General features: G+C 46.0%; 1 protein-coding gene across 2 annotated transcripts in view; it reads right to left on the reverse strand.

The window, feature by feature from the left end:
* Positions 1–5057, reverse strand: part of LOC122555437 (1-acyl-sn-glycerol-3-phosphate acyltransferase gamma) — an 86657-nt gene extending 81600 nt beyond the window's left edge. The window contains exon 1 of one of the 2 annotated variants that reach the window (XM_043701434.2): positions 4899–5057. The gene's annotated coding sequence lies outside the window, so the exon portion shown is untranslated. Of the gene's footprint in view, positions 1–4781 lie in introns of both variants that reach the window. The other variant, XM_043701437.2, reaches the window with a different exon arrangement.
* Between the last annotated feature and the right edge of the window lie 16526 nt (positions 5058–21583).

Consider the following 21583-nt stretch of genomic DNA (forward strand, 5'->3'; position numbering starts at 1 on the left):
AAAAATTCACACATAGGATGAGGATGTCACTGACTAGGCCAGCATTTATTGCCTCAAGCTAATTGCCCAGAGGACAGTTACAAGTCAACCAGATTGCTGTGGGTCTGGAGTCACATGTAGCTCAGACCACGTAAGGATGGTAAGAAGTAGTGAAACAGATGGGTTCTTACCCCCTCAACAATTCACAATTGTTTTGTGGTTTCATTAAACTCTTAATTCAAGACTTTTACTGAATTCAAATTCTATCATGTATCTTGGTGGGATTCAAACCAAAGTCCCCAGAACATGACCTGAATCTGGGGATTGACAGTCCAATGATATTATCACTTGGATTGCAGGTGTTGCATTTTAAACCTAAGGTTATGAATTTGTATTCTACGACAGTAAACTTTTTAGAACTTGAGTTCCCAGTGAATAGTTGATACCCTAAATTGCTTTTTCTCACCTGACATTGACCATGAGGATGAGAGATTCACATTTGGTTATCAATTTTTTTCCACACTCAACCTATATATTCCTAAGTTTAGTGCCTTTTTTCTTTCCCAAGCTGAATACTCCACAGGCAGCATTTCATCTTCCAAAATGTGACTGATATAACAAGCTTAATGTGTGACTCAAACACTGCTGTAGGACAAATGGGTCGCAGTTTGTGTGGCACTTGCACTGGAGAAAGTCAGATCTGTGCCAGTCAGAGGGTCTGCACTCAAACAATGGGGAGTGTTCAATCAAGAGTATACAAGAACAATCTCGTGTTCTCGTAAATTGCAAAATAGGGAAGTAGGGAGGACATTAAATTAAGTAGTGCGAACAATGATCAAATTTAGAAAGACATGGTAAATCGAAGAGTAGAAACAAGGCTAAAGAAAATAATATTCATACAGGAAATTATAGATAGATTTGAACACTCTAAGTGCAGATCAACAGAAAAGGTTAGAGGTTACATAAAGAATGCACCAATAAAACGGAAGGTTCTGTAGCTGAATGCACATGGCATTCAAAACAAACAGGTGAACTGAGAGTGCAAATAAAGTTGTACAATCTAGCAGCCATCGGAGACATAACTGCAGGATAACATGGATTGGAACAGGACAGGACATTTAGAAAGATCAGGAATCTTGAAAAAGGTGGAGGGCTAGCTCTGTTAGTTAATGATGATATTAGCAGAATTGAGAGGAATGACCCAAACCGTTAGGTGGAGTTGAGAAATGATAAAGGCAAAAAGTCACTTGTGGGAGAGGTGTATGTGTAACAGTAACTACAAAGTAGGATCCAGCAAACAGGGAAAAAAAAAGGAACTTATCAGAAAGGCATGACAATAACCCTAAGAGATTTTAATCTTCCTCGAGACATCAGATGAGTAAAGGTTGCATTTGATGAGGAGGTCATAGAATGTTCTTTGGGATCATTTTTTAGAACAGCACGTTCTGAAGTGCATGCTATACTGGACCTAGTACTATATAACAAGATCAGATTGATTTGTGTTTCATAGTAAAGATGCCCCTCGGTAGTACAATCATAAGTGAAATTTACTTTTAGTTTAAGGGAGTGCGGAATGAGTCTGAGACATTTTCAAAAAAATAAAAGCAACAACTACAGCATGCAAGCACAGCTGTCATATGATGATTAGAAATCCATTTTGAGGGCAGTTTCTTCTGTGTCCAGGAACACCAAACCACATCACACAAACCCACTTTACATTTTGCTCAAGATAGCACAAAGAACTTTGTCATCATATTTTATATATCTGAGTCTAACGCTGAGCAGTTATTAAAGAAGCATCGCCAATACCTCCTATCCTTCAATTAGAAATAATTAAATGGTTAATATACTCAAGTTTGAATAAGAAACTCCAGTCTTGTGTCAGTTTAAAAGTTCAATCTGTTTCTTTAGTCCTCCAATCTCATTTTTAAGTTATTGAGAATTTATTCAGAGATTTTTGAGGAGATATGGGAGCCCTGGGGGTCAAACTGAATCTTCACTCATGACCAGATAACCCTGTCTAACTTCTTATCACCTCCCCAAACCCAGAATGAGCCTTCCTCTCGTTAGCATACTGACATACATCAGTTAATAAGGAGAACTCAGTGACACCCAATAATCTCCTTCCATTTTTAGCTGTTACATTGCAGCACAATGTTTCAATTCTACTTTTTACTGTATTATAAATGAGACTGATTACGAGAGTGAAGTGCTCATGTTACACACACACACTCCTCCTCAGGTTCCCAGTACTGATCATTTTGGCTTCAGAAACATCTTTGGTGCTGAAGAGAAGCTCCCACACACTCTACATTATTCATTCCGATACACTGTGATATGATGATTGCAGTCAGATACCGTTGTGATGATAATGCATTTTCACTTCCAGCAGCTCTCAAAGTTTGAAGGCAAGAATAAAGTTGTCACTGCTCACTCTGTACCATGGCACAGATAGAGGGCTCCAAGCAGCCCAACCAACGTGGCCTGACGCGGTCAAGTCTCCCAATTCAACTCAGGAGGCCTTCACAACCTCCCTATGGCACATGCCAAGGGAGCACAACTCTCACTGCCTGTGACAATAAACAGCTCAAGGGACTGAACGATCTACTCCTGTTCTTAGCACAGCTTACATTTTGACTGCTCTCATTTTACAAATGCACCACAATTCAAAGTGCCCATTAATCTGCACAAAACATTTTCGCAAATCTTGACGCATGATCTGGTATGTCAGCCAAAGTTTCCGAAACTCAATCACACCTGCAACGAAACCCAAACCCCAGCACCACAGCCACCTGCTTTGTAAGGTTGAACAGCCACAAACAGTCTGTGGTAGAAAGGGAGACGGCAGATGCTGGAGACCAGATATGAGCGTGAGGTGCTGGAAAGGCAGAGCAGTTCAGTCAGCAGCCAAGGAGCAGTAGAATTCCTGATGAAAGGCTTGTGCCAGAAACGTCAATTGTCCTGCTCCTCGGATGCCGCCTGACCTGCTGTGTCTTTCCAACACCATACTCGCGAAACAAATAGTCTGTGACCGCAGACAATTAAAAAGAAATAACATCTAGTAAAGAATTTATAGCACAAACAGCGCAGTCGGTTCAATTTCTCTGTGCTGGTCTTTACACACCACACATGAATTTCCCCGATGCTACTTCATCTCACTATCAGAATAACCACACATACTTTTGGACAGTCAAAAGGTTAGTGCTGACGGAGCGCAGTGCTGTCAGAGAGTCAGTACTGAGGGAGCGCCGCACTGTCGGAGGGTCAGTACTGAGGGAGCGCCGCACTGTCGGAGGGGCAGTACTGAGGGAGCGCCGCACTGTCGGAGGGTCAGTAGCGAGGGAGCGCCGCACTGTCGGAGGGGCAGTACTGAGGGAGCGCCGCACTGTCGGAGGGTCAGTACTGAGGGAGCGCCGCACTGTCGGAGGGTCAGTACTGAGGGAGCGCCGCACTGTCGGAGGGTCAGTACTGAGGGAGCGCCGCACTGTCGGAGGGTCAGTACTGAGGGAGCGCCGCACTGTCGGAGGGTCAGTACTGAGGGAGCGCCGCACTGTCGGAGGGTCAGTACTGAGGGAGCGCCGCACTGTCGGAGGGTCAGTACTGAGGGAGCGCCGCACTGTCGGAGGGTCAGTACTGAGGGAGCGCCGCACTGTCGGAGGGTCAGTACTGAGGGAGCGCCGCACTGTCGGAGGGTCAGTACTGAGGGAGCGCCGCACTGTCGGAGGGTCAGTACTGAGGGAGCGCCGCACTGTCGGAGGGTCAGTGCTGAGGGAGTGCCCCACTGTCGGAGGGTCAGTGCTGAGGGAGTGCCCCACTGTCGGAGAGTCAGTGCTGAGGGAGTGCCGCACTGTCGGAGGGTCAGTACTGACGGAGTGCCGCACTGTCGGAGGGTCAGTGCTGAGGGAGTGCTGCACTGTCAGAGGGTCAGTGCTGAGGGAGTGCTGCACTGTCAGAGGGTCAGTGCTGAGGGAGCGCCGCACTGTCGGTGGCTCAGTACTGAGGGAGTGCTGCACTGTCAGAGGGTCAGTACTGAGGGAGCGCCGCACTGTCGGTGGGTCAGTACTGAGGGAGTGCTGCACTGTCAGAGGGTCAGTACTGAGGGAGTGCTGCACTGTCAGAGGGTCAGTACTGAGGGAGTGCCGCACTGTCGGAGGGTCAGTACTGAGGGAGTGCTGCACTGTCAGAGGGTCAGTACTGAGGGAGTGCTGCACTGTCAGAGGGTCAGTACTGAGGGAGCGCCGCACTGTCGGAGGGTCAGTATTGAGGGAGTGCTGCACTGTCGGAGGGTCAGTACTGAGGGAGTGCTGCACTGTCAGAGTGTCAGTGCTGAGGGAGTGCTGCACTGTCAGAGGGTCAGTACTGAGGGAGTGCCGCACTGTCGGAGGGTCAGTACTGAGGGAGTGCTGCACTGTCAGAGGGTCAGTACTGAGGGAGTGCCGCACTGTCAGAGGGTCAGTACTGAGGGAGTGCTGCACTGTCAGAGTGTCAGTACTGAGGGAGTGCTGCACTGTCAGAGTGTCAGTGCTGAGGGAGTGCTGCACTGTCAGAGGGTCAGTACTGAGGGAGTGCTGCACTGTCAGAGTGTCAGTGCTGAGGGAGTGCTGCACTGTCAGAGGGTCAGTACTGAGGGAGTGCCGCACTGTCAGAGGGTCAGTACTGAGGGAGTGCTGTGGATGATACAACATGTGAACAGCCCCTTCGGCCAATCGTGTCGGTACTGACTGTGATTCCATCCTAAATTAAAAGCCATCTAGCTTATTATGGGATCTTGCTATGCACAGATAGTTTACCAGGTCTCTTACATTACAATCGTGACCTAACCAAGTCACCCTTGGGATGTGACAGGCGCTAGAGTAATGCACTTCCCAAACGCATGACCTGGTAGCGACCATGCATTTGTGTGGCGCCGTTCCCCTCACCTCACCGGGAGGCTGGGCCTCAGGCTCTGTCCTGGCTCCGTCTCTGCTGCAGGCCGGAGGCTCTGTCTGTGGGGGCTGAGGTGGGATGGCGGGTCGGCGACGCCCGGGGCTTGGAGCCGAGAGCCGGTCAGGACTGCGTTAAACCCGGAGCCTGTATCACCACACACCGGGTCCCGGCTCCACACCGCCTTCCGGTCCGCCGCCTCAAACACTCGGCCGGAACACCCAGCAGCAACGTTCAGTTCCGGGCTCAGGCGGGGCCGCCCTGTTCCCATGGCAACGTTAACCCTCCATCAGCCAGGGGTTTTCACCAGACTCTGAAATGCTGCAGGGGCAATAAGAATCCCAGCTCAGTACAACATTGGGGCATATCTGAGGGGTAGGGGTAAGGGTAAGGATAGGGGTTGGGCAATGAGGGCCAATGGGGACAATCAGGGGTCACCTTCATGAAATAACACAAAGGAGAGTCTGGTTGTGGGTCCAGGAGATCACCCTGTGAGTGTTTGTGGGGGTGGGGGTGTATTTTAAAGTGACCTCCCTGACTCCCTCACACTGCTTCATGAGGAAAGGTCAGGAGGGCCCAGCCTGTGCCCTCTGGGGTTTAGAGCAGTCAGAGGTGGCTTCATTGACACAGCGAAGATCCTGAGGGGATTTGACCGGGTGGATGTGGAAAGGATGTTTTGTGGGAGAATCTCGAACTAGGGGTCATAGTTTAAAACAAAATGCACACCCATTTAAAACAGAAATGAGGAAACATTTTATTCTCTCAGAGGGTTGTGAATCTTTGGAATTCCCTTCCTCACAAAGGTAGTGGATGCAGAATCTTTCAAAGTATTTTTAAGGCCAAGGGAGATTCCATGATTCCCAAGGGGTTAAAAGATTATTGGGGCTCTGCAGGATTGTGGAGTGAAAGGTAAAATCTGATCAGCTGTGATCTTTTTGAATGGGGGAAGTGGGCTGGAAGGGCTGAGTGGTCCCTACTCTTTCTCCTTGTTCATATGTTCAAGTCACTCGATGTCACTCAGCAGGTTTCCAGGACCAGGCTCACACTGACTATCAAGGTAGGGTAGACACACACATTTCCTGGGGACATGGGACAGTCAAGAATAACAGTCTCTTAAAAAACGGGTCATAGTCATAGAGTGTGGAAACAGACCCTCTGGTCTAACTTTTCCATGCCAACCAGGTTTCCCAAACTGGACCATTCCCATTTTCCTACATTTGGCCCATATCCTTCTAAATCTTTCCCTTTCATGTATCTGTCCAAATTTTTGTTTTAAATGCTGGAATTGTACTTGCCTCTACCACTTCCTCTGCAAGTTCATTCCATACACACACTACTCTGTGCGTGAAAACGTTGCCCCTCAGGTCCACTTTAAATCTTTTTCTTCTCATCTTAAACCTATGTCTTTTAGTTTTGAACTTTCCTTTCCTGGGGAGAAGACTTTGGCTATTCACCCTATCTATAGTTCTCATGTGTCATTTGGTCAGCCTGGGGGAAATGGTTGGACTTTGATGATGGTGTATTTGGTGGGCAACAGAGAAAGCTTGGAGGGTGACTCATGGACCTGCTGGAGTTGGGGGATTGGCAGGGGAGAAGATTAATGTCAGGTTCTGTGGGTACATGGTCCATTGAGGAAACCACAATTAATCAGCTGAGAGTAGCCAGCTAAGCACAGACCCCATTAAACAATTGGCCATAGGAGGGAGTCAGTATTGAGGAATGCTGGTGAGATACTCTAGCTAGAGTATCTGACATTAATCTTCTCCCCTGCCAATCCCCCAACTCCAGCAGGTCCATGAGTCCTGATGCTAGTGTTGTTGTGGTTCTGTTCGCCGAGCTGGGAATTTGTGTTGCAGACGTTTTGTCTCCTGTCTAGGTGACATCCTCAGTGCTTGGGAGCCTCTTATGAAGCACTTCTGTGATCTTTCCTCTGCCATTTGTAGTGGTTTGAATCTGCCTCTTCCAGTTGTCAGTTCCAGCTGTCCGTTGCAGTGGTCGGTATATTGGGTCCAGGTCGATGTGCTTATTGATTGAATCTGTGGATGAGTGCCATGCCTCTAGGAATTCCCTGGCTGTTCTCTGTTTGGCTTGTCCTATAACAGTAGTGTTGTCCCAGTCGAATTCATGTTGCTTGTCATCGGAGTGTGTGGCTACTAAGGATAGCTGGTCGTGGCGTTTCGTGGCTAGTTGGTGTTCATGGATGCGGATCGTTAGCTGTCTTCCTGTTTGTCTTATGTAGTATTTTGTGCAGTCCTTGCATGGGATTTTGTACACTACATTGGTTTTGCTCATGCTGGGTATCAGGTCCTTCGTCCTGGTGAGTTGTTGTCTGAGGGTGGCTGTTGGTTTGTGTGCTGTTATGAGTCCTAGTGGTCGCAGTAGTCTGGCTGTTAGTTCGGAAATGCTCCTGATGTATGGTAGTGTGGCTAGTCCTTTGGGTTGCGTCATGTCCTCGTTCCGTAGTCTTTCCCTTAGGCATCTGTTGATGAAATTGCGCGGGTATCCGTTTTTGGCGAATACATTGTATAGGTGTTCTTCTTCCTCTTTTTGCAGTTCTGGTGTGCTGCAGTGTGTTGTGGCCCTTTTGAACAGTGTCTTGATGCAACTCCGTTTGTGTGTGTTGGGGTGGTTGCTTTCATAGTTCAGGACTTGGTCTGTGTGTGTGGCTTTCCTGTATACCTTTGTGGTGAATTCTCCTTTAGGTGTTCTCTGTACCATCACGTCTAGGAATGGGAGTGGTTGTCCTTTTCTTCCTCTCAAGTGAATCGGATTCCTGTGAGGGTAGCGTTGATGATCCGGTGTGTGTTCTCCATGAACACCAACTAGCCACGAAACGACACGACCAGCTATCCTTAGTAGCCACACATGCAGATGACAAGCAACATGAATTTGACTGGGACAACACTACTATTATAGAACAAGCCAAACAGAGAACAGCCAGGGAATTCCTAGAGGCATGGCACTCATCCACAGATTCAATCAATAAGCACATCGACCTGGACCCAATATACCGACCACTGCAACGGACAGCTGGAACTGACAACCGGAAGCGGCAGATTCAAACCACTACAAATGCCGGAGGAAAGATCACAGAAGCGCTTCACAGGAGGCTCCCAAGCACTGAGGATGTCACCTAGACAGGGGACGAAACGTTTGCAACACAAATTCCCAGCTCGGCGAACAGAACCACAACAACGAGCACCCGAGCTACAAATCTTCTCACAAACTCTGATGCTAGTGTTCCTGAATAGAGTTGGAATCCAGTGTCATGGTCTATCATTTATGTGGCTGTAACACTTCAGTATCTGAGGAGTTGCGAATGGTGCTGAACATTGTGCAAACATTGGTAAACATCCCCACTTCTGACCTTATGATGGAGGGATGGTCATTGATTAGGCAGCTGAAGATGGTTGGGCCTAGGACTCTATCCTGAGGAACTCCTGCAGAGACATCCTGGAACTGAGAAAACTTTGTGCCGGGTATGACTCCAGCCAGTGTAGAGTTTGCCCCAATTCCAGTTGATTACAGTTTTGTTCGGACTCCTTTTTGCCATGTTTAGTCACTTGACGTTATTCAGGTGAGCATTAGATGATTATTTGGATGGAAATAGTGTCCAAGAGTACGGGGATAAACAGGAGAAAATGATGCTCATTTGAAGAGGTGGGACAGGCACAATGGGCTGAATGGGCTCCTTCTATACTGTAACAATTCTGTGATGTTATGGACAATCCCTCTCACCTCCCCTTTGGAATTCAATTCTTGATTGGAGTTGAGATGAAAGTCTTGAAATAAGGTGAAGTAAGCAGATTACTGCTCCTTTAATCTTAAATGGACTGTATCACAGAATTTTATTTAATCTACATTTTATTTAAATTCTAATCTGAAACCAATTTTTAGCCTGACTATGAATGAGTTACAGTTATGTGGGAGGAGTAATTGCAAGTTAGTTTTCTGCACTGTCTTTTTGTGTATTGGTCAGTTTAGTGGGACATGGTCATTGAGGGTGGGATGGATTATTCAGGTCTCGAGATGGTCAGCAGCAAACTGCATACAGTATTCTCAGCTTTATTAGGGGGACATAGCGTAGAGAGCAAGGTGGGGTGATGTTGAATTTGTACAGGACACATGTTAGACCTCAGCTGGAGTATTGTGTACAGTTGTGGGTGCTACATTAACGGAAAAATGTGAATGCACTGGAGAGAGTGCAAAAGTATTGACAAGAATGGTTCCAGGAAGGGGAAACTTCAGTGATGGGGATAGATTGAAGAAAATGGGGCTATGAGAGAAAGGCTCAGAGATGATAAGGAGAAGTTCCCAACTCATAAAAGGAGCAAGTACAAGGGGACACTTGATGTTTATTTGGATAAAAAAAATCATGTGCAACAGTATGGGGATAAAGCAGGGCACAAGTTCTTGTCTCAAGATGTTTCCAAGAAAGTGACAGGATTATGGTCTGTATAATTGATGTAACAGTCACATTGTTGGTGATGTTTATTTCAAAATGATGTACAGCAAGCTGTGATGACATGGAAACAGACAGTCAAACTGAATCAACCGTTCTACCTCTGTATTCACAGCACAGTAAAATTAAAACCTTCAGAGACCTCCAATAGTTACTCCAATGGTTCCTATCTAGAGTTTTAAATAACCAGTCCCAGACTTTGTGAATGATTAATTCCAGACACTGGTTTTGCATTTCAAACAAAAGACTTAACTATTTATTAGATATGCAATAACATTAGCAGACAAAAAAGTCAGCTGTAAGATAAACTGGTGAATGTCTGTGCTTTAAATCTTAAACATTCATTTTTAGACAGCATTCACACAAAAGACAGACAATCAAACAACACAGTTAAGGGATTAAAAAAAGAATAAAACTAGCCAGGTTACTTCAAATGTTTTCCTGATGCATTGTTTCACAGGCATAGATGCGGACTCCTTGGTTACTTCTCTGGAAATTGTGATCAAGCTCATCTTTTGGATTCCCTCATGTCGAAGTATTACTACCTTCTAGCTCAGCTTTCTTCTATGTGAGCTTCCGGAAGCTGGTGAGGCTGAGTGGGCAGGGAGTTTTCAAATCTTCATGCTGTATTGCCAGCAACCAGTGTCATCTCCCCTGAAGAAAATAGCTCAAACAAACTTCAACTCTGGCTCTACCCTCAGCGACCAACTGTCACTTCCCGAGGTCTCAATTACTATTCAAATCTGTCCTCTGTTTGAACAAAGGCTCTCTTTCAGACTTGCCACAACCAATTCCTATGTACTTTCCTCATTAATAGCCAATTTCAACTTCCTATTTAAACATAATGTTCCTCCTGGGGTTTCTGTGTCTGTAAGAACTCTTTGAATCAAAAACCAGCCAACAGTTAACCCCCATGCCTGACCTCACAAACAAACAAAATCTTATTTTATCTATTATGTTCTTTTCACCACAAGGTTTTTCACAAAGTCCACAAGTCATTTTCAGCTCCAAACTAAAACCAATAAAAGAATAAAAATAAAACTAACGTAAAATCTGCGAGTGTTCTAACATGCTCCACCCTTAAAAACATGACAGACTACTATTTATAAAAAATGAATTTCATGACAAGATTGGTAACATTTAAACGACAAGTAACACACACAACTCACAGCCATTCTTTCTGCCTCCAAGCAGATTCTTATTCATGCTATTCAACTTACCTGGTTACTTTCTTAAATTTACAACAGTTTACATTTGGGATAAGTCATGAGCAATTACATTATTTTCTTGGAAATATGTACAATTTTTATATTAAACAGCTACAGAACTAAATTCAATCTAAACAACCTTGGAGCCTCAGCTTTAAATTTATCAACAACCTTGGGATTATGGTCTGTAAAAATGACAGTTTCAAAGTGTCCATTTTGAAAATAAACCTCCTAATACAAACCTGAAGAGCTGTTAACAAAACTATTGCTTCCTTTTCCATCTTTGAAATGGGGCTGGGGTATTCTTAAATCCAAATGGCATAACTCAACATTAGGCGGGACAAATGCTGTGGTTTTTGCCAATATCCTTTTAACAAATGGATGTGAATGATACACTACAAACCCTAATCTGGGAAAAGGGTATGAATCCACCTTTGTGATTGCATTAACTTTCCTATAGTCTTACGTAACCCAATTGAACTGTGTCTTTGAGAAAGCAATGTTACTGGAGATCTCCAACTACTCTGACTTGGTTCAATCAATGGATTCTCTGACACATATTCAATTTCCTTTGTGACTTTGGCTTCTTTCCCTGGGTTTAACTGATACGGGTTTTGTTTTATCAGGTTTGAATTACCGACAGTTAATGTGGTACATCTTTGCAAATTACTTTGTACTTCCTGAGCAATCTCACTATATCTCTCTGTTATCTTTCTCTAGGTCAGTGTCTGAATTCTCTAATATGTCAAATTTGTTAACCTAATAGTAAGAAGTTTTCTTTGGGCATTGTCCACTTCTCTTTGGCTACCATCCTTTTTTCTTCATATCCTCCTCGAGTACACCTGCCACTTGACACGTGAATGTTCTCATCATCTCTGTGATAGCACTGGTTTAACACGCTCACATGACACAATCAATTATTTTTCCTATGATCAGGAGTATCAATTAAATTTCTCGCCTGACTAACCCTTTTACTTACTTTGCAGAGTCCACTGAATTTTGATCTCCTGCTTTAAACTCTCTGGTTTTCCCATGTTTATCTGCCCATGCTTTCATCCTGTTCTTAAATGTTCCTGAGCAAGACTACCTGTTAATTGTTTTATAACAATTAACACATATTCCAACATTGAAGATTTGTTTTTATGGCTTAGCAATTTATAGACATAGAAACATCGAAAATAGAAGCAGGAGTAGGCCAACTCCAGCTCTTCGAAAACCTCATTAGGGAACTGGAGCTGGATGAACTTCAGATCATTCGGGAGGCGGAGGGGGTTATAGAGAGGAGTTACAGGAGATAGTTAAACCTTAGGTACAAGAAGAATGTAGGTGGGTTACGGTCAGGGGATGGAAAGGAAACAAGCAGACAGTGCAGGGATCCCTTTCACTGTTCTCCTCAATAACAAGTATACCGTTTTGGATACTGTTGTGGGGGACCTTACCACGGGAAAGCAATGGAGCACAGGTCTCTGGCACAGAGTCTGTCCCTATTGCTCAGAAGAGGGGAGAGGAGCAGAGTGTTAGTCATTGGGGACTCCATAATTAGGGGGACAGACAGGAGGTTCTGTGGGGACGGGAGAGACTCACGGTTGGTGTGTTGCCTCCCAGTGCGAGGGTTTGTGATGTCTCTGATCGTGATTTTGGGATCCTTGAGGGAGAGGGGGAACAGTCCCAAGTCGTGGTCCACATAGGAACCAATAACATAGGTAGAAAGAAAGGTGAGGATCTAAGGCAGAAATTCAGGGAGCTAGGATGGAAGCTTAGAGCTGGAACAAACAGAGTTGTTATCTTTGGTTTGTTGCCCGTGCCACGTGCTAGCAAGGCGAGGAATATGGAGAGAGAGAGGAGTTCAACACGTGCCTATAGGGGTGGTGCAGGAGGGAGGGTTTTGGATACCTGGATAATTGAGGCTGATTCTGGGGTAGGTGGGACCTCTATAAACAGGATGGTCTTCACCTGAACCAGAGGGGTACCAATATCCTTGAGGGGAAATTTGCTTACGTTCTTGGGAGGGTTTAAACTAATTCAGCAGGGGGATGGGAACCTAAATTGTAGTTCCCGTATACAGCTACTAGTGAGATCAGAAATTAGGTATCAAGGTCGCAAGAGTGCACTGGCAAGCAGGAAGGTGGTTTGAAGTGTGTCTACTTCAACACCAGGAGCATCCGGAATAAGGTGGATGAACTTGCAGCAGGGTTGGTACCTGGGACTTCGATGTTGTGGCCATTTCGGAGACATGGATAGAGCAGGGACAGGAATGGTTGTTGTAGGTTCCAGGAGCCCACTCCCAGCTCCACACCCACACCAGATTCCAGCTCCCAGCCCTGCCAAGTTTTCACCATCCCTCCAGACCTCCCCCTCATTGAGGACGAATGATCAGTCCTCAGCAAATGTCTCACCTTCATCCCCCTCCGCCCACGCATCAATGAATTTAATACACGCCATGACGTCGAACACTTCTACCGTCGCCTCCGCCTTCGAGCTTACTTTCACAATCAGGACCCCCGCCCACCTTCCGAGGACCCCTTCGCCCACCTCCAACACACTGCATCCACCTGGACACCCCGCGCTGGCCTATTACCTGCCCTTGACCTCTTCACTTCCAACTGCCGCCGGGACATTAACCGCCTCAACCTGACTACCCCCCTCCCCCACTCCAACCTCTCACCCTCACAACGCGCAGCCCTCCAATCCCTCTGCTCCAATCCCGACCTCACCATCAAGCCAGCGGATAAAGGGGGCGCAGTGGTAGTCTGGCGCACTGACCTCTACACCGCTGAAGCCAAACGCCAACTTGAGGACACCTCTTCCTACTGCCCCCTCGACCATGACCCCACCCCCCATCACCAAACCATCATCTCCCAGACCATACAAAACCTCATCACCTCAGGAGATCTCCCACCCACAGCTTCCAACCTCATAGTCCGGGAACCCCGCACTGCCCGGTTCTACCTCCTTCCCTACATCCACAAGCCTGACCACCCTGGCCAACCCATTGTCTCAGCATGCTCCTGGCCCACTGAACTCATCTCTACCTACCTCGACACTGTCCTATCCCCCCTAGTCCAGGAACTCCCCACATACGTTTGAGACACCACCCACGCCCTCCACCTCCTCCAAGACTTCCGTTTCCCCGGCCCCCAACGCCTCATCTTCACCATGGATATCCAATCACTCTGCACCTCCATCCGCCATGACCAGGGCTTCCAAGCCCTCCGTTTTTTCCTCTCCAGACGTCCCCAACAGTACCCTTCCACCAACACTCTCATTCATTGGGCCAAACTGGTCCTCACCCTTAACAATTTCTCCTTCAAATCCTCCCACCTACTCCAGACCAAAGGGGTAGCCATGGGCACACGTACGGGCCCCAGCTATGCCTGTCTCTTTGTTGGCTACGTAGAATAGTTGATCTTCCGTAATTACACCGGCACCACTCCCCACCTCTTCCTCCACTACATTGATGACTGCATTGGCGCCACCTCGTGCTCCTGCGAGGAGGTTGAGCAATTCATCAACTTCACCAACACATTCCACCCTGACCTTAAATTTACCTGGACCATCTCTGACACCTCCCTCTCCTTCCTGGACCTCTCAATCTCCATTAATGACGACCGATTTGACACTGACATTTTTTACAAACCCACCGACTCCCACAGCTACCTGGATTATACCTCTTCCCACCCTACCTCTTGCAAAAATGCCATCCCGTATTCCCAATTCCACCGCCTCCGCCGTATCTGCTCCCAGGAGGACCAGTTCCACCACAGAACACACCAGATGCCCTCCTTCTTTAGAGACCGCAATTTCCCTTCCCACGTGTTAAAGATGCCCTCCAACGCATCTCGTCCACATCCTGCACCTCCGCCCTCAGACCCCACCCCTCCAACCGTAACAAGGACAGAACGCCGCTGGTGCTCACCTTCCACCCTACCAACCTTCGCATAAACCAAATCATCCGCTGACATTTCCGCCACCTCCAAAAAGACCCCACCACCAGGGATATATTTCCCTCCCAACCCCTTTCTGCCTTCCGCAAAGACCGTTCCCTCCGTGACTACCTGGTCAGGTCCACGCCCCCCTACAACCCACCCTCCCATCCTGGCACTTTCCCCTGCCACCGCAGGAATTGTAAAACCTGCGCCCACACCTCCTCCCTCATCTCTATCCAAGGCCCTAAAGGAGCCTTCCACATCCATCAAAGTTTTACCTGCACATCCACTAATATCATTTATTGTATCCGTTGCTCCCGATGCGGTCTCCTCTACATTGGGGAGACTGGACACCTCCTAGCAGAGCGCTTTAGGGAACATCTCCGGGACACCCGCACCAATCAACCACACCGCCCCATGGCCCAACATTTCAACTCCCCCTCCCACTCTGCCAAGGACATGGAGGTCCTGGGCCTCCTTCACCGCCGCTCCCTCACCACCAGACGCCGGGAGGAAGAATGCCTCATCTTCCGCCTCGGAACACTTCAACCCCAGGGCATCAATGTGGACTTCAACAGTTCCCCCTTTTCCCCTTCCCCCACCTCACCCTAGTTCCAAACTTCCAGCTCAGCACTGTCCCCATGACTTGTCCGGACTTGTCCTACCTGCCTATCTCCTTTTCCACCTATCCTATCCACTCCACCCTTTCCTCCCTGACCTATCACCTTCATCCCCTCCCCCACTCATCTATTGTACTCTATGCCACTTTCTCCCCACCCCCACCCTCCTCTAGCTTCTCTCTCCACGCTTCAGGCTCTCTGCCTTTATTCCTGATGAAGGGCTTTTGGCCGAAATGTCAATTTCGCTGCTCCTTGGATGCTGCCTGAATTGCTGTGCTCTTCCAGCACCACTGATCCAGAATCCAGGATTTAGATGTTTCAGTAAGAACAGAGAAGATGGTAAAAGAGGAGGAGGTGTAGCATTGATAGTCAAGGACAGTATTACAGTGGCAGAAAGGACATTTGGGGACTTGTCTACTGAAATAATATGGGCTGAGATTAGAAGCAGGAAAGGACAGGTCACCCTGTTGGAAGTTTTCTGTCAGCCTCCGAATAGTTTCAGAGATGTAGAGGAAAGGATAGCAAAGATGATTCTCGATAGGAGCGAGAGTGACAGGGTGATTGTTATGGGGGATTTGAACTTTCCAAATATTGACTGGAAATACTATAGTTCAAGTACTTTAGATGGGTCAGGTTTTGTCCAATGTGTGCAGGAGGGTTTCCTGACACAGTATGTAGACAGGCCATCAAGGGGCGAAGCCACATTGGATTTGGTACTGGGTAACGATCCCGGCCAGGTGTTAGATTTGGAGGTAGGTGAGCACTTTGGTAATAGTGACCACAATTCAGTTATGTTTACTTTAGTGATGGAAAGGGATAGGTATATAGCGCAGGGTAAGAGTTATTGCTGGGGGAAAGGCAATTATGATGCGATTAGGCAAGATTTTGGATGCGTAAGGAAACGGCAGGGGATGGGCACAATAAAAATATAGAACTTATTCAAGGGACAGCTACTGCGGATCCTTGGTAAGTATATATCAGTCAGGTAGGGAGGACGTTGTCAAGCACGGGAGCCATGGTTTATTAAGGAAGTTGAATCTCTTGTTAAGAGGAAGGAGAAGGCTTATGTTAGGATGAGATGTGAAGGCTCAATTAGGGCATTTGAGAGCTAAGATGAGCCAGGAGGGGACATGAGCAGTCGTTGGTGGATAGATCAAGGAAATCCCTAGGGCTTTCTTTCGCAATTTCAGGAATAAAAGAATGACGAAAGTAAGATTATGGCCAATCAAGTATGGTAGTGGAAAGTTGTGCGTGGAGTCAGAGGAGATGGGGAAGCGCTAAGTGAATATTTTTCATCAGTATTCATAATGGAAAAAGCCAATGTTGTCGAGAAGAATACTGAGATACTGGCTACTAGACTAGATGGGATTGAGTCAAGAGTGTGGTGCTGGAAAAGCACAGCAGGTCAAGCAGCATCCGAAGAGCAGGAAAATTGACGTCGATTTTCCTGCTCCATGGATGCTGCCTGACCGGCTGTGCTTTTCCAAAATCACTCTCTTGACTCTAATCTCTAGCATCTGCAGTACTCAATTTCACTTAGATGGGTTTGAGTTTCACAAGGAGGAGGTGTTAGCAATTCTGGAAAGTGTGAAAATAGATAAGTCCCCTGGGCTGGATGGGATTTATCCTTGGATTTTCTGGGAAGCCAGGGAGGAGATTGCAGAGCCTTTGGCTTTGATCTTTATGTCATCATTATCTACAGGAATAGTGCCAGAAGACTGGAGGATAGAAAATGTTGTTCCCTTGTTCAAGAAGGGGAGTAGAGACAACCCTGGTCATTATAGACCAGTGAGCTTTACTTTGGTTGTAAAGTGTTGGAAAGGATTATAAGAGATAGGATTTATGAACAGGGAGATCTCGCTGTCCATGTACATAGATCCCTGAAAGTTGCCTTGTAGGTTGATAGGGTTGTTTAGAAGGCATACGGTGTGTTAGCTTTTATTGGTAGAGGGATTGAGTTTTGGAGCCATGTGGTCATGCTGCAGCTGTACAAAACTCTGGTGCAGCCGCACTTGGAATGTTGCGTACAGTTCTGGTCACCGCAATATAGGAAGGATGTGGAAGCTTTGGAAAGGGTTCAGAGGAGATTTATTAGGATGTTGCCTTTCCTCATAAGACCTTAGGAAAGGTCTTATGAGGAAAGGCTGAGGGACTTGAGGCTGTTTTCGTTAGAAGGTTGAGAGGTGACTTAATTGAGACATAAGATAATCAGAGGGTTAGATAGGGTGGAGTGAGAGCCTTTTTCCCCGGATGGTGATGGCTTGCATGAGGGGACATAGCTTTAAATTGAGAGGTGATACATAAAGGACAGACGTCAGAGGTAGTTTCTTACTCAGAGAGTAAAGTCAATTTTGTGACATATTATCCAAGTCTACTTCATGTAAAGCAATCCTCCAGTCTGGCATAGGATATGAGTCCACTTTTGTTACCATGTTGACTTTGCAATAATGAATACAGAATCTCTGTGACCAAACGCATTTCACCAGCATCATGATAGGTGAGCTTGAACTACTTTTGAATCGTTCAATAATGTAATTGTCCATCCAGAACATAATCTCTTCCTTCTCTTCCTTCTCAGTCCTGACTGGATTGAGTCTGTAAGGATGTTTTTTTGGGAACTCACCACATAATTAACATCATAGACATTCCAAGACATTTTCCTGGCCAAACCATGCAAATAGATGTGATTCTGTAATAGTTTCCGTGAGTCGCTTTAGTGGTTTTCTGGAAGCTAAAACATGATGCTATCTAATTTTGTCAGCACATCCACGTTATCCAACATGGCCACTAGAAGGTCAACTATAAAATTTTTAATTTCTGGTTCATTCTCCAATTGTTCTGATATTTCTATTGCAGTGGTGTAGTGATAATTCCTTTCCAAGAATTGCCACATTGCTGCATCCACAATCAAAGCATTGGCACACGATCAACTACATCTTCGATCCTAAGACCTAAACGATGTCCTCATTACCAAAACAGTGCAGACGGCTGCTGGACATATCACCAGCTCATCCTCAATGTCCATCAAATGCCACCAGAAATGGCTGCAGATGAAGAAACCGTTCAGAAAAAAGCTCAATGTTGAGCAACTTCAAAAGCCGAGCAGAGTAGTGACCGTCCAGCAATGTCTTTATCATAATCTTCAAAGAGTTCCTTTTAATGAAGTGGAGGAAACTGGAAAGAGCTGAAGACAGCCATCCACTCATGCTGTGAAAAAAGCAGGAAACACCAAGATTGGTTCGATGAGAATGACCACATCCTCCAAGACGTCATTGACAATAAGCGGAAAGCTCTCCATGCTTGGCAAACAACATCACCAGCGAGGCACAGAGGAGAACTCATCAAACAGTAAAGGTGGAATTACAAAGACAAATTAGGGAAACCAAGAGCCATTGGTGGACTGAGAAAGCTAAGGAACGACAACTCCCTGACGGGCAAGTCCGACACCTGGGTTTCTTCAGTACCATCAGAGCAACACACCCTTGGCCTTAAACCAGTGCAGAGTGAGGATTAGATTAGATTTTATTGTCATATGTACCTGAGTACAAGAGTTCCATTCGACACATGAAGAATGGAAAAGCAGCAGGAGTTGATAGGATTCCAGCAAAGATGCTCAAACTTGGTGGAACAGATCTTACCGTTATCTCCATCAACTGGTCCAGAAAACCTGGGACAAAAAAGAATTCCCTGCCACCACCACCGTCTTCAAGAAAGGAAACAAAGTGGACTGTGGGAACTATTGAGAAATCTCTCTAGTCTCCATCACCGGGGTGATCATCACCCAAATCCTCACTAGGCACCGTTTCCCAGTCTCAGAGGAAATCCTTCCTGAAAGTCAGTATGACCTCCAACCGAATTATGGAATTATGGACATGATTTTCATTGCTCAGCAACTCCAAGAGAAATACCAGGAACAACACCAGTCAATCTATATGGTCTTTAATGACCTGACCAAGGCTTTTGACTCAGTCACTCGGAAGTGCTATCAAAGGCACTTGAGTGAAATTCAGCAACTTTCTCCACCTCCTCCACTCCAAGATATCAGCAATGATCCTCACAGACGGTAATATGGCAGAATCCTTCAAGGTCAAGATGGAGTTGAGCAGGGATGTGTCAGTGCCCTGATCCTTTTCTCAATCTTCATCACCACCATTCTTCATCTTGTCAAGAACACGGTTCCAAGTGGTGTGGACATTGTCCACAGGATGGATGGTTAAACCCTAACAAGAACCAAACACTGACCTCACTTGTGGAACATCAATATGTGGTGACAATGTTATCTCTGCTCTCTCAGAAGGAAACCTTCAAACCTCACTGAATACCTTCACGGAAACATAGCAAAGAATTGGCCTCAGCCTCAACCTGGGGAGGACTCAAATCCTTTACCTGTCCCAGAGCACATTTTGTTTAATTCCCCCTTTAAGGTCAACGGTGACTTACCTGAGAAGCTACCTCTCAGCTGAGGCTGACATCAATATGGAGATTCAACATCACATCCAATGTGTGAGAGTTGCGTACAGATGCCTAAGGGTGAGAGGCTTTGACATCTTTGGCAGCCCGTGCTGATACCGAGATCCAAATGTATAAGGCAGTCATCCTTCCAACTCTTCGACATGGCTCAGAAACCTGGACTGTGAATAGATTCTACCTCAAGGTCCTGGAGAGGTCCCATCAATGTTGTTGACAGAGATCCTCTGCATCAGCTGGGAGGATCGCTGTACTAACATCAGGGTCCTTGAAGCAGCTAACAGCACCAGCATCAAGTCTATGATCATCTGAAACCAACTCTGCTGGGCCGGCCTCGTGTGTAGGACACCGGAGTTCCTACTGCCAAAGCAAGCCATCTTGACCCAGCTCAGGGTAGGTACTTGGATAACAGAAGGACAGAGGAAGCATTGCAAAGTCTTCCTGAAGGCTCCCTGTAGAAATCTACCTTGGATGTCAATGCATGGGAGAGCCTTGCTCAGAAGAAACCGACTTGGAGGAAGCTCCTATCCAAAAGCACCTAATTCTTTGAAAACACCCAGCAGCAAACGGAAATACAGAAAAGGATTCAGAGAAAGGAATGCCAGGGATCTCAAGGCCAAAGACCAACTCCACCTCCCGGAAACACCTGCCCAAGGTGTGGTTGGAGCATTGGGCCTATCAGCTACACAAGACCCACAGAGCCCAGGACAAATGACACGGAAGTTCCCCGGTGGGTAATCAGGCTCATTAGTGAGTGATTGCTGATGACGATACTAGCAATTCTAAACCTCAGGTTCATGTTTTGGACATATGGGTTTGAATCTCACCATGGTAAATGGTGAAATTTGAATTCAATTTTTAAAATGTGGACTTAAAAAGCTTGCTTACTGATGACTGTGTAACTGTTGATGATTTTAAAAACCCATCTTGTTCACTAATGTTCTTTCAGGAAGGAAATCTGACATCCTTACCTGGTCTGGATTACACACACCTACAGACCCACAATGTGGAGGATACTTAATTACCTTCTGGGCAGTTAGCAATGGAAAATAAATACTGATCAAACCAACAATGCCCACATCCCATGAACAGGTAAAAAAAAAATCCCTCTTTCTTTCACTATCACTTTTCTCCTATCACCCCTATAATAATATCTCTGAGAGATTAACACAACACAGTCACTGATTTTTTTTTCTTGTCTGGAAGACTCACTACATAATTTAAATATTTAAATTTCTTTTTGATTTGAAAAGGTCCATGAACCTTGAGTTTGATAGTTTCTCTGGAGACAGGTAACAACACCAATACAGAGTCTTCAGCAGAAGAAGTTTGAACTTTGGCCTTTTTATTTGGCTTGTTTTCCTTGTTCGCTGAGCATCCTTCAAAGATGTTTTGGCCAACTCTCAAGTTTTGGATCAATTTCTCTCGGAAATTTAAAATTGGGTTGGAAGGCTCTGATCTTTGGTTTATTAATATGACTTTAATCAATTTGAGTGGTCCCGTCACCTTACGTCCATATATTGGTTCAAAATAACCGAATTCTGTTAAAACTAAAAACTCATTAGTGCCGTCCTTAATGGCTAAAAGTAACACAGGGATTTCCTTATCCCAATCTTTAGGACATCTCTGCCAAATAACATTCATGCCTCACAAATGTCATGTAATGACCACCTCCAATAAGAGACAATCTAACCATCGCCCCTTGACATTCAATGGCATTATGATCACTGAATCCCCAATATCAATCTGAAACTGAATTGGACAGTTAAGAGTTAACCACGTTGCTGTGGATCTGGAGTCACATGTAGGCCAGACCAGGTAAGAATGGCACTTTTCTTCCCTAAAGGACATTAATGAACCAGATGGGTTTTTCTGACAATCAACATAGTCATCATTAGATTCTTTAATTCTAGATATTTATTGAATTCAAATTCCACCATCTGCCATGCTGGGATTTGAACCTGGGTCTCCAGGACATGACCTGGGTCTCTGGATTAA

This window comes from Chiloscyllium plagiosum, unplaced genomic scaffold, assembly GCF_037043375.1.
Source record: "Chiloscyllium plagiosum isolate Xiang-an unplaced genomic scaffold, Cpla_swu_hap1 HiC_scaffold_12, whole genome shotgun sequence".
In the NCBI taxonomy this organism is placed as follows: domain Eukaryota; kingdom Metazoa; phylum Chordata; class Chondrichthyes; order Orectolobiformes; family Hemiscylliidae; genus Chiloscyllium; species Chiloscyllium plagiosum.